Below are 13,550 nucleotides of genomic sequence, written 5' to 3' on the forward strand. Positions count from 1 at the left end.
GTTGTCGAAATGTTGCGTCACTCCCAATGATCCTGTCAATTCTTGTTGGGTTTGACAAGAGTCTTGATGAAGTATGCCACCAATTCTGCATCTCCGAGGACCTTCGCAGAAAATTAAAACCGTCTGCAATTGAGGAAAATTTGACTCGTAAGCTAACATGTTGAATCGAGAATAACTTCATGATGCAGACATATCGACTAATATTTCGATGGCGTTATGTTTACAAATACCTAAGCTTATTGTATGACTTCTATGATCTATTTATTTCGATTACTACGTACTGCTACAGTCATCTATTGCAAAACGACGGAAGCAAAGTTGTACAGCTAATATATTGAAATAGGACCTCAGGATTTCTATCATCCATGATTCTTTATTGAATATTGAGCAGGATAATGATTCAAGTAGCCTATTCGTATAAATAACCTACGTAGTGTTCCAAGACTTTCTTCCCATTTTTTCCATTTCTGCCTAATCCAAAGGAATACGATGGGAATGTCCAAAATTTTCAGCTCCAGAATTAGCCAAGAGAGAAGGTAATCTTCAACCTGCTACTTAAAGCAGTTTTCAATATCCCTCTTGGCTGATTCTGGAACAGAAATATCTGGACGTGAAAAGTCATGGAGGCTGGAAATTTACTTCCGTCGCTTTATTGAAACTTCTAGTGAAAACAAAAGATGAAAGATTTAAACGATTCTAGGAGATAACAAGAATATCTTCTTAATAATTGGAAATTTTGCTGCAATATCTGAAGGTTTTTTTTGTAGGTAATTTCATGAACACTATACTATACCATTGTTGAAAGAGTGAAGCATACAATATCAGATCCACAAACAGAAAGCCACAATTTCTCTAAATTCAACAAGGAAGGACCTACTCGTCATTTTAACATTTGTGACAAAAAATCTCAATGAAATGAATACAGAGTAAAAAAGTACAAAAATATATTCTTCGGATAGGGAAGCAATCTTGTGGATACGAATAGAGTCGTAAATAAGATTAGACATTATCAGCTTTGAAGAAATGCTGGATCAACAGTCCAGGACGCAAAATCAGAATAGACGGAGGGACGCCAACTCAAGAAGGAAAGGGGAGGAAGTCGATCCGCAAGGAAATAATGGTTACAAAAGGGTATTCAGAGGAATTCGCGGAAGCAGTTATACTATTTCCATATGATCGCTTGGATGCCTTAAAGTCTCCCCGGTGCATGATTTCTTATTCTCATTGGCGAATCATACCCCTTATATCTCATTTTCCAGGAACTCCACAATACACCAAAAGCATAAACCGATATTTTTTTATTTTTCAGCCGATTCCAAGGATCCTATTATACCCATTCACGGAGACATCCAGAACGTCTTCAATGCCTTCCCACCGGCCTCTCGCAGATTGAATATACAAAACAAAACAATGCACAGGAATCCGTATTGTTCCCGACTGCTAGAATATCGATGGGGAGAGCTTTCAGCGGTCGATTCCTTCCCACTCTCCGAGCAGTTCTGAAAGCTTCCGCAGTTTTCGAAAAGTGGAAATCCCAGCTGACAAAAGAGTCCTCCCGAAGAATGACGAAGTGCAGGATGCCATCAGGTTTTCAAAAGCGGTAAACCGAGTCGTTGACCCCGAATATGGGCGTGCTTTGCTGTAATTAAAGTCTCTCTCTGAATATGTAGCCGAAGAGCTTTCGAGCTAGGCCGCAGATGTCTGGTTAGAGCGATAAGAGTTGCACTACAGACCTTAATTGCTCCTACTCCTATTATTATTCTTTGCCCCCAATGTTTTCAACCGAACTTCACTGCGCCAACTTGGAGATACAAAATGTTCGAGTATGTCCCCGAATTGGGATAAAAAATCCTTGAAAAGTTTTTTTGCTGCAGCTCTATACGAGATTATGAATTTACTAATTTCAATTACGGAATCCTTTCCTCTGTTACTTCGTGAGTTAGACGCTCATTGTGTTATAATTTATACAGTGAATATTGTCAATATGACTAGATGATTAATATTCCATTTCTTTCACAAATAAGTTTATAATTCCTCTTCCGATTTTTGTGATAGAATCAACGTGAAATGAGCATCTGAATGGTGTTTTTTAGAGCTTAAGAACTTTAAGTTGCAATAAAACAAACGATGCGATGGATTATTCGATTGACATGAATTTTAATTATCCGCAAGATAATCTTGTGGCATTACATTTTAAATATGATTTCTGGCATATGACCGCCACGGCTGGCTCGGGTATAGTCCAATCTGGACGTCCAATTTTCGATGACTTTTTCCAACATTTGTGGACGTATATCGGCAATAACACGGCGAATGTTGTCTTCCAAATGGTCAAGGGTTTGTGGCTTATCCGCATAGACCAATGACTTCACATAGCCCCACAGAAAGTAGTCTAGCGGTGTTAAATCACAAGATCTTGGAGGCCAATTCACAGGTCCAAAACGTGAAATTAGGCGGTCACCAAACGTGTCTTTCAATAAATCGATTGTGGCACGAGCTGTGTGACATGTTGCGCCGTCTTGTTGAAACCACAGCTCCTGGACATCATGGTTGTTCAATTCAGGAATGAAAAAGTTAGCAATCATGGCTCTATAGCGATCACCAATGACTGTAACGTTCTAACGTTATTTGAAGAAGTAGGGACCAATGATTCCACCAGCCCATAAAGCGCACCAAACAGTCAGTTTTTCTGGATGTAACGGTGTATCGACATACACTTGAGGATTAGCTTCACTCCAAATGCGACAGTTCCGTTTGTTGACGTAGCCATTCAACCAGAAGTGCGCTTCATCGCTAAACAAAATAAAATGGACGTAGTGCGCGATACGTATTCCGCACAGAACCAATATTTTCGAAATAAAATTGCACTATTTGCAAGCGTTTTTCAGGCGTAAGTCTATTCAAGATAAATTGCCAAACCAAATTTAGAATAAATCACTTGACATCTGTTAAATCGGTCACCATCTTGAACAGTAATCCCAATTTAAAGTAATATACCTCGAAAAAAACACCCGTTATAAATTGTGCATAACTGTGCTCGCATATTTTTCCGGGTCTACTGGATGTAGAAGATACATTAGGCATCAAATAAGTATCAGAAACCTTAAGCATATTCCACCTTTCAAGACAATTGCTTGGAGCAAAGAAATGACGACTTCAGTTGTCTGAGATCGATAGTTATTAACTCTCAGGATGATTAAAACGTATTTTGCATTTTCCCGTTATTTTTCCTGATTTGGATGAATGATCAACCTAATAATGATGAAAAAGTGGTCAAATTCAAGACTCTTTATCCAACCGAAGATGCTCAAATCAACGTCAACCTCTTGGTGGGATCTCAGGATCTACAAGATGATCTCGACGGTATTGAAGTTTGATTTTAGATATTTATTGCTTGACTTGATATCAAGCTACTTGATATTACTTGAGCTTGATATGCACGCGTCGCACGGCATATAATTCTGCAATCTCGTGCGCGCTTAGACTTAATAAGGGGATTCCTGAGCGCCGAAAAACTGAAGCATTCGCCATTGTGACTTTATTAGTAGTTTTCTCCCATTTCTTTGAATCTATTTTGGTAGTTTCAGAATAGTTATTTATAATACAAGTGCAGAAGGCATTGATATTCTTCCACGAGTTCAAAATTCAAGAACGAGCCACGAAGTGGCGAGTTTTGGAATGAACGAGTGGTAGAAGGAGCCTTCTGTACGAGTATTATACATTATTTTCTCTAATTCATTGCATTTTCATTGAAATTAATGAAATATTTCCATAAATATAATTTAGTGATTTTTGCATTGAAAAATGTTGGTTGGCAGAACTGATTTCTTTAAGGCAAATTGATGAATTGACAGATAAAGCCGTAGCGGAAAGTTCGGAGTGCCAACATAGAATAATAAAATGTAACCATGAAAACTGTGCGTTTCTGATATATTCTCGCACGATTTTGTTCTACAAGATGTGGAAGAATGAACGAAATAACCACAGAATTAGAGAAATATCTTTCCAAACATGGCCAAAACGCTCAAGGATTTTGTATCAACGCCAGCATGTTCAGCTCCTGTTGAAGGACAATTTTCCAGAGCTGGTCTTACAGTTAAAAAAACCACAAATGGATTAGGCGACAAATCTATAAGATGCCTCATGTGTCTTAGATCCTGAATGGACAATTATGAAATCAAACAAAGCCTGGAGGTTTCTCAATATTGAGAAACTCCATTTTTGTAATATTGTTCATTTTGTTACAATTTTTTCAATGAATAAAATTGTTTTTTGCAAGATTCCTTCTCATTTATTCATTTTTTTATTGATGTGGCACTACACAATAGAATTGCTAAAAATCAAGTAACTTGATATGATTCAAATACTTGATAAATAAATACTCGACTTGACTCAAGATTGAAAAACTACTACTTGACTTGAGCTCGACTTGAAATCAAGTCAAGCTCAAACCAAGTAGCTTAAAAACAAGCCAAGCCGTGAATCTTCAGGTGCAATAGGCTTATAAATCAATAAGAGCTCAATAGCTTCTGCTTTTCTCCTCAATATTTAAGTTTTTGAATTACATAAGAATTAAATATTAAATGATCATTTAATCATCTCTTGGAAATTAAAATTTCACTTTTCATCTGGGTACTCCGCTTGTTCATTGAATTATTTCTTAGTCCTGGCGTGAGTTTTTCCTCATTATCGCCGGTTCCTAGAAGAAGTTCGAAATTTAACAACAATGCGATGCCTCCTTCATCACTGAAGTGCATAAATGCCCTCTAATTACATCCTGGCGGAAATTAAAGATATAAATTTTAATGGCCGAGTTCGCTCCACTTTATATTTCTTCACATAAGTAGGAGACGCGTCTCGTTCTAGCAAAAAGATTATAATCGCAAAGTTGGGGTTTTTAATTAAATTTATCCCACTGGCTCCGTAATAATTTTAATAAGTGGAAATTTGCGTTGTTATGCAAACCATGTGATATGCAGAGGTTGCTGCTGCTGGTATTCAATTTCCATTGTGGCACATTCCGTTGTGGTGGTGATGCCAATATTAACAACTTAGCGTTCCGACTGTTTGCTGTTCCTAGATGAAAGTGGAAAATAGTTATGAAATATTTTTCAGTATTTTTTTTGTCAAGCAAAGTTACATGGCCTTTCATTATTTGATACCTGAGGTTGTATTTGATGGTCAGGGAATATTTGCTCTGTGACATGGAACAATGAGGATATTACTGACGTGACCCTTGGATATCGCAGAATTGTATATATCCATGGGAGCAATTAACACATGAATGAAGAAGTAACTACTAAAAACCGGACTTCACGTTTATTTTTTTTTTCGATAATCTGCTTGAATTTTGTATAATCCTGAATACTCAAAAATTCTTTGAATTTTTGCAGTTTTAGTTAGCCTTCAACTGCGTCCTCTCAATGTTATTCTTCTCTGGTGAAGTGACGTGTCTTTCTCTTCTTCTTCTTATTCAGGTGTCATCTTCTTTCAGACGGTTGGTTATCAAAATGGCTACCTTCATCTTCGGCACTGCAGCCCTAAACAACTCAACAGAAGTGCACTTGTGCCATTGTCTCAAGTTGTTTAACCAGGAGATTCTCCTTTATTCGATGTTCCTTCTTCGCAATATCTTTCCCTGTATAACTATCTTTAATGAGGTTTATTTCTCCCCTCTCAGCACATGACTCAGATACTGCAACTTTCCAATCCTTACCTTGTTCAGTATTTCCCTCTCTTTACCCATTCTCTTGAGCGCTCTGTATTTGGCACTTTGTCTCCTCCAGGTGATTACTCATATCCTGCTTCATTGTCCAAGCTTCCATTCAATAGAGGAGCACAGGGATTACATGAAATTTTCAACAACCTGATCCTTATTGAGTCCTTCTCTAGGGGGTAGCAATATGACAATAAAAAGTACTTGTGTAACTTCTAATTACTGCACAGTCTCTGTGCCAGGCGATATTCGACTTAAAACGCTCTTCGCAAGAAAGAATCATCTCAAGACCAAATGAAAATACTGGTGTCGCAGCCTGTATTGTTGAAGAAAACCCAGGTCTATTGATTCTCGGTCGATCTTGGAGATAAGGCATTCCACAAATGATATTACACTTTATTTTACAGAAACATTAAGGTCTTGAGGCTCATGTTTCCTGGCCGTGTCATTTTTCGAATAGGTGATCACAATTGGCTTCCAAGATCTTGTGATTTTCAGGTGTGTGAATAAGTCTTTCCCGTTTTTTTTCAAATTTTGAGCCTTTATTGTGAAAAACTGGTTACAAATGAATTATTGAAAGTATTGGCCTTCGCTAGCTACAACTTTTACCCATCTTTCTGGCAACATACGAATCCCGTTGCGAAAAAATTCGACCGGTTTGGCCTCTATCCAGTCATCCACCCATTTTTTGGCTTCCTCGTAGGAATGGAAGTGCTGGTCAGCCAGGCCATGCGTCATCGATCTGAAGAGATGGTAATCAGACGGAGCAATGTCTGGACTATACGGCGGGTGGGGTAGGACTTCCCATTTGAGCGTTTCTAAGTATGTTTTCACCGGCTGTGCAACATGTGGGCGAGCATTGTCATGTTGCAAAATAACTTTGTCGTGCCTGTCGGAGTATTGTGGCCGTTTTTCTCGCAGTGCGCGGCTCAAACGCATCAACTGTCGTCGATAGACCTCGCCTGTGATCCTTTCATTCGGTTTCAGAAGCTCATAGTAAACCACACCTAGCTGGTCCCACCATATACAGAGCATGAGCTTGGCGCCATGAATATTTGGCTTGGCCGTCGATGATGATGCATGGCCGGGTAGTCCCCATGATTTTCTTCGCTTCTGATTATCGTAACGGATCCACTTTTCATCGCCAGTCACGATACGATGCAGAAAACCCTTTCTTTTATGTCGCTGAAGCAGCTGTTCGCAAGTGAAAAAACGCCGTTCGACGTCTCTCAGCTTCAGTTCGTACGGCACCCAATTTCCTTGCTTTTGGATCATTCCCATGGCTTTCAAACGCTTGGAAATGGTTGTTCGGTCAACTCCCAATGCATATCATCAAGCAAAGTCGCCAATTCTTGATCTTCAAAGATTTGCGGCCGCCCGGAACGCTCCTTGTCTTCCACGTCGAAATCGCCACTTTTGAAGCGTCGAAACCATCCGCGAACACTTGACTCATCGACACAACCTTCTCCATAAGCTTCCTGAAGCAACCGATGCGCCTCGGCAGCAGATTTCTTCAAATTGAACCAATAAAGTGAAACTTCCCGCAAATGACGTCGACTCGGCTCAAATTTCGACATTTTCACGATTTCAAAAATTTATGATGCGAAAAATTTCAACTAATGTGTTAGTGTGGAATTGTTGACAGATGAATAAGCTTTGATTATGACATATGTAACCATTAAATACTCGCACAGTATTGGTGGCGCCATCTCTTACAAAAAACGGGAAAGACTTATTCACACACCTTATAAGTCTAATTCTTTGGGGCCTTGTGAAAGATAGGGTCTCTGCCAAGGCTCCACAATCGATTTAAGACCTCAAATATGGAATTCGTGAAGTTATCGAGGAAAAACAATTATGAAATGTCAAAACTTTTTCTATGAAAAAATCTAAACTTTTATTGGAAACTCTCAAACTATTCCTTAATTAATATTGGACGTTATTCTCATTATGCCTACCAACTGGCTCATTCCAAATTGCTGGGAATTTAATCGGAACGAATGAAAAAAAAATCTCGATAGAAAACACGAAAAAAAAATTCTCAATTTTCCACAGAAATTAAAACGTGTTCTACGTCCCACAATGAACTTCCTGTCGTTGATAGTGAATTCACTGAATTGGAAAAGTGAATCGGGTTCGGGACTCAAGTTGATATATCCCCAAACGAACCTATTTAACTAGAAACAATTCGACGTTAACCTAACAGAGCCTCCACCGTTGAGCACGTGTCTTTGACAACTAGGTTATTACGTTTCTGATTTAAGTGCAGGGCTAGCAGCAGGTTACCGGCTCAGAACAAACAATAAATTCCAGTGCAAAATCCGCGCTTTGTGCTTTGTGGCTCTCAAGCCTGCTCCCGTATAATAAACTCTGTTACAAGAATATGTCCAGCGGTTAACAATCCAATAGCTACTGCCTATTAGGAGGACCTCGAGATGTCAACAGCTGTATAATTAGCAGGGGGAGATTTATATACTACTTGTTACGTTTAGCCGTTGCCGTATAGTCTCAACAAACTCCAAACTTTAACCTATATGCTTTATTATTCCATATTTCAACGCAAAATATCATGAAAACAACTATAAAGAAAAAGTAGAGTTTGATGGATATACAGTGAATACATTTGTTCCGAAATTTTAATAAAAATTTCAAAAATATTGAAAATATTTACTAGTGACGCGAGCTTCAGTCCGTTCATACGCCAATTTCGTCCTTGAAGACCACAGAACAGTATATATGTATATGTGGTCTACAGGGGTTCAATTGGGGCTCCGAAGCTCCCGACTCCAGCCGAGTGTTCTCATTTTTTTTATATTGCATCCAAATCAGTGGAAACTGTGTGATTGATTTTGGGATGAAACAAATTTTTGTTTCACGATTTCAAAACTTTCACTCGCAAAATGCTATTGAGATTTTGCTGAACAACTTTGTTTTCCTGTCTATTTGTCTGTCTATCTAGTGTCTATATATCTATCAGTTGATATATCAGTCTATCTATTAAGTCTATCTATCAATAAATCTGTGTGTCAGTATTTCTGTCTGTGGGTCTATATGTCTGTCTGTGTGTTCGCACATAATTATAACAGCCACAACTCCTAGAATTCTAATACTTTAATGAAATTTGGTATGACCGTAGATAGTCCAACACAGATTTCAGCAAGAAGCATAGTACAACACTTATTTGTAAGATTTTTTTAGTCTGTTGACTTATTTTGCTCTGAAGGTATGAAATTTGCAGTGTTTATTTGGAAATAATTACCCAGCTGCTACGACACTTACCTAATAATCTGTCAAAATTAGCCAACTTTGTGGGATATTGAGATATCCTTTCCGAAATAGACAAGGAACTTCCACTGTAGAGACGTTTTGCATGATGACTCGAAGGAGTTGAAATTTCTTTGTCAGAAACTGAAAAAGAAAATCAGTATTTCAATAAAAAGTCTTGATATAGGTTTTCATTAGGTAATGAAAACCTATATTTAAGTGAGTGTTTATGTCGAGTAGTCAAAACAAAGAAAGGTCTGAAGTGAAATTAACAGATTTTGACCTTTCACCCATTCATACTCCAACGGCAACCCATATAGAGTTTTTGTAATCTCCAAAGTTGGATTTGGGGAATGAAGTAGCGCTTAAAAACTCCTGACATCTCGTCAGTGTTTTCCTACTTTTTTTTCAGATATCCTGCTTGAATATCATATGGTCTTTATGACGCTATCAACACCAAATTCTGTAGAAAGGCTGGAATTGTCTTTTTATATTATCATATACAAAGATCATACAAATTATCAACTCGTTAGGATCCATTGTCATAATATTGCTTAAGTGTTTTTTATATTATTATTTATTTATCGAATTATCTACAAATACCGTATAGACCATAATGACATATGAAGTTAGAACTACAGACAAAATAATGAATGAAAAAACAAAAACATGAATTTTCTACATTGGGTTGAACACGAATTTTGTGTTTCTGATGGGGCGGTTCTGCATACCGAAAGGTGGCGTTGCTGGCTTCTCTTCACCCTCTACCGAGGCATCGATGGGTTCATAAAGAATCCTTGAATTTGTGCAGAGTCACCTCTTCAAGATGGTGTGAGAGGGTGTGTCTTGGGCAGAGATTGCTGGATAGCCCAATTGAAGAGTCCACCAGCGATCTTGGGACGAGTAATCTCTAGAGAGTGGGTGCATCTACGTTATGTGGCTCCAGAAAGCCTCGCCAAAAACGCAATGTGATCATTTTAATATTTTGCAATGAGCTTGTTATTGGTATCTGTTAATTAGCATTCCGTTTGAGATAATTTCTGTCCCAGAATTATAAAATATAGAAAATGTGATGAAATCTTTCATTCTGTTTGGAAAAGAAGCGCCCAAAAAGCATAAAACCAAACATTACATTTCACAATTACCTATAAGTACGCAACAACCTCAAAACGCCGTAGTTTTAATCCCGATACCATTAAAATCCGCCACAAAACACCAAACCTAAAAAAACCGAATCCCATTCGAGAAATTTTAATCCCAATACGCAGAGTCGTTAAAGTCGATTGCAGCTTGAAAAACCCCGAACAAATCCCAACTCCCCAGACTGGCATATTCCTCGTTCGAAAACATCTCAATTGTCGTCGAGCCAGCACAGCACACTGCGAAATATCAGAAAATTATGCAATACCTTCGGTTTTTTTCTCTCCCCGTTAGTTTCACACACAACAAGCCGTTCAGTATTCGTGACAACATCTCCATTCCGGCAAGAGTCTGTGCTCCACCCCCTCATCCCCTCCTCCGACAAGGGGATGCAGCTTGGAGGGCTATTTAAATGCAGTTCGACGCCGTTATGAATACAGATATACCATTATCGAGTTACAGTGGGAAGTTTCAGATGTGAAAATGGGGAATAAAACTGGTAGTTGAATAGATTTGGTTGGAAATGTGTTCATTTGAGGGGGGAGTATTCGGAAAATATCCGTGTGTGAATTCGAAACCAGCCAGAACATGTCTCTTCCGGATTTGCTATGCGGGAATATTTTAAATTATGCTCTGGTGAATTGATGAATGATAGATAATAACACCTGACTTACACCTATTACATAATTTACCGAATTTTGCTTTTGGAGCTATTTGACCATCGAATTTGATACATTTGCATTACGTTATTAAACTCACTACAAAACTCAAAACTCATTAAGTAGGAAACGCATATATGAGATATACCCTTATCGAGCTAATCAGAGATTGAATTTGCCTCTAAAAATCGTTATATATCCTGAATTATTCGTCACAGACACCTCAAATGCAAACGTTTTTCAAACTTCAAGTTAATCTCTAGAACATACTGAGGTTTTAAGGGCGTTGCTCACGTCCAGGAGGAGTAGCAGCCTCGGGAATATTATTCAATTTTTTTTGAAAATTTCAGATTTTTACCTATAATTTTTGTAATAATGTACTGATCGCCAAACTGCAAGCATTTTCCTGGACTACATAGTCCAATCAATCAATAAAATGATATAATATTTCATTTTTCCAATTTTCTAAGGTATGGAAAATTTTACAAAAATTTTTCAGGTGAGACCGAAATTCAGTTAATTGGAGATCGTCAATTCTGGCACCGCTCACCGATTCTCCGTAAAGCTCATGGTTTCGAGGAAATTTGAATTCGAAATTTGTGAAAAAATTCCCTGCAAAAATCTCCTGAATTATTCATTACAGACTCCTCTACTCGATATGTACCGATTCTAACAACTAAAAAAAAAAGCTCTTGGTACTAAAATTACAGACGTTGTGATGAAATCATCAGACAACGACCACCCAAAAAGTTTGGATAATATCTGAAGAAGACTTTTTAATTTCTCAACCCAAATTCCTACATCAAACAAACAATATAAGAACTTCGAAAGTATAAAATCTTCTCGTTGGCAAGCTCGTTTAACTCGAGCTCGAATTACAGTTGGAATACTACACAAGTTTCCCTTAACTCTCGAGGGTACGTTATATCAGATACAAATCTACGAAATTGACTTAGGTCACGAAAGGAGTCTCCTAATTCCCTTATAAGATTACTAAGCTGCAGTGAACCGTTTGATCCAACATGAATATCTTCATGGCAAAGTCTCTTCTGGAATTTTAATCCACTTTTCAGTTTCATTGGGTTCTAATGTTTTGTGAAGGAGAACTTTCAATTTTATCTGATATTTTTGGTGATGAATCATGAGATTCTCATGATAAAATGCTGCCTTGTTGAGAATTCAAGAAGTCTGATGTTGCACCATATGTTCGTAGTCTCCGTCCCTCCAAAATCATATCTGTTGCAATTGTGACTATTCCAGACAAAAAACCCACAGGAAAAGATAATTTGCGGTTACATCTAATATTGATATTAAGCTTGTGACATTATTTGAGGAATATTCAACCTTGCGGCCATATCATACTGCTAACTGAAAACTCTTTATATCCTACAAAAAAGTAATTGGACAGTTAGGACTTTTGGTTTTCACTTCCTTTCCGAAATACCTAAGAATATTGCTAGATATATTAATCTCGAAATTCCAAGCTAGAACATTGGCTCGTTAGCAACATTTCTTGTCATGACTATTGGAAATTTCGTAGATCTGCAAGAACTGATATTGAAGTAAGGTGTTCAGACGACAAAAATTGCAATGGCGCAGTAGGTCCTCAGAGTAATAAACATAGATATAAGCAGCATATGTCATCTTCAGTAAGCAAATTTTGTCCCCAACATGAACTATCAAATTTAACATGAACTATCAAATTTGACATGAAGAACGCGGAAATGAAAACATATGAGTGATACGATATTTCACCAAATTCGCGAGTTTCTCCACAAAGAACGCACTTCCTATGTCCCATAGTGAATCAACGTCTCATATTAACTCAAGTTTATATTGAGATGTATTCCTAAATATATCAGAAATTCAGAAAACAAACTTCAAGCGCGTAAAACGACGTGAAAAAACGGATGACACTAGGAGAGCAATTGTTGCCAAACCTTGGATTTCAGATGGCAGATGCAGAAAATAATAAATATTCCGCGTACTATAAATTCGACAATTAGGAAAAATATCGGATTCCAAATATTCAAATTTGCATATTTAATTGAGAATCACTCAAATTAATTTATTTCATTCAATATAATATACATTCATAATGATATAGTAAAATTGTGGATTTCAAAATATATCACAATCTGACAACGTAATATAACCAAGTTGGGGACATGTAGAAATTGCGTATACTCCTTCTACCTATGTTTATTACTCTATTAAGTCATCACATTGTAGGGAAATTATCGGTTCCCTCGAAAATATTCGAGTTAAGTTAAATTTCGATCCAAAATGCTAAAAACGGTGTAAAAATTTGGAATGATCAAAGCCACACCCCTAAGGAGCCTGTAGAAAGGCTTTGCTAACGCTCGAATGGAAAACGGCCTGAATGCCCATAAAAATCGGCATTTCAGGGCGAATAATTTCATTTGAGTTCAATCCAGTGTACAACTACAAAATATGTGCAACACTTGCACCGACAACGAGAAGAGTAAAGATTTTCACATCTGTTCCCGAGACCAGCGAAAAAGTACCTACGACAGAGCCCGCAACGACCCAAGTGTCCAGCGTCCCTCAAAACGATTAGATCTAATTATCATCTTCTTCACACATTTTTAGTTGGTTGAAAATAAATTGAATAAGTGTTTTTATCCCGTTCTTTTATTTCCTCAATTTGTCCTTGGTCGTGAACTACTTTAGTCACAGTATAAGGACCACAACCCCCAACATAATATACAGATAGTAACAATTTTTTTCATTTCTTGTAATCAATAGGG

The 13,550-nt window shown here is 37.6% G+C and overlaps 1 protein-coding gene across 3 annotated transcripts in view; it reads right to left on the bottom strand.

The window, feature by feature from the left end:
- The window catches only part of LOC123685092 (leucine-rich repeat-containing protein 24-like), a 135,304-nt gene that overhangs the window by 37,990 nt on the left and 83,764 nt on the right, over window positions 1-13,550 (bottom strand). For all 3 annotated transcript variants that reach the window (XM_045624673.1, XM_045624674.1, XM_045624672.1), the window contains one exon: window positions 8,996-9,124. The gene's annotated coding sequence lies outside the window, so the exon portion shown is untranslated. The remainder of the gene's footprint in view (window positions 1-8,995; window positions 9,125-13,550) is intronic.

Source organism: Harmonia axyridis, chromosome 7, assembly GCF_914767665.1.
Source record: "Harmonia axyridis chromosome 7, icHarAxyr1.1, whole genome shotgun sequence".
NCBI classification, from domain to species: domain Eukaryota; kingdom Metazoa; phylum Arthropoda; class Insecta; order Coleoptera; family Coccinellidae; genus Harmonia; species Harmonia axyridis.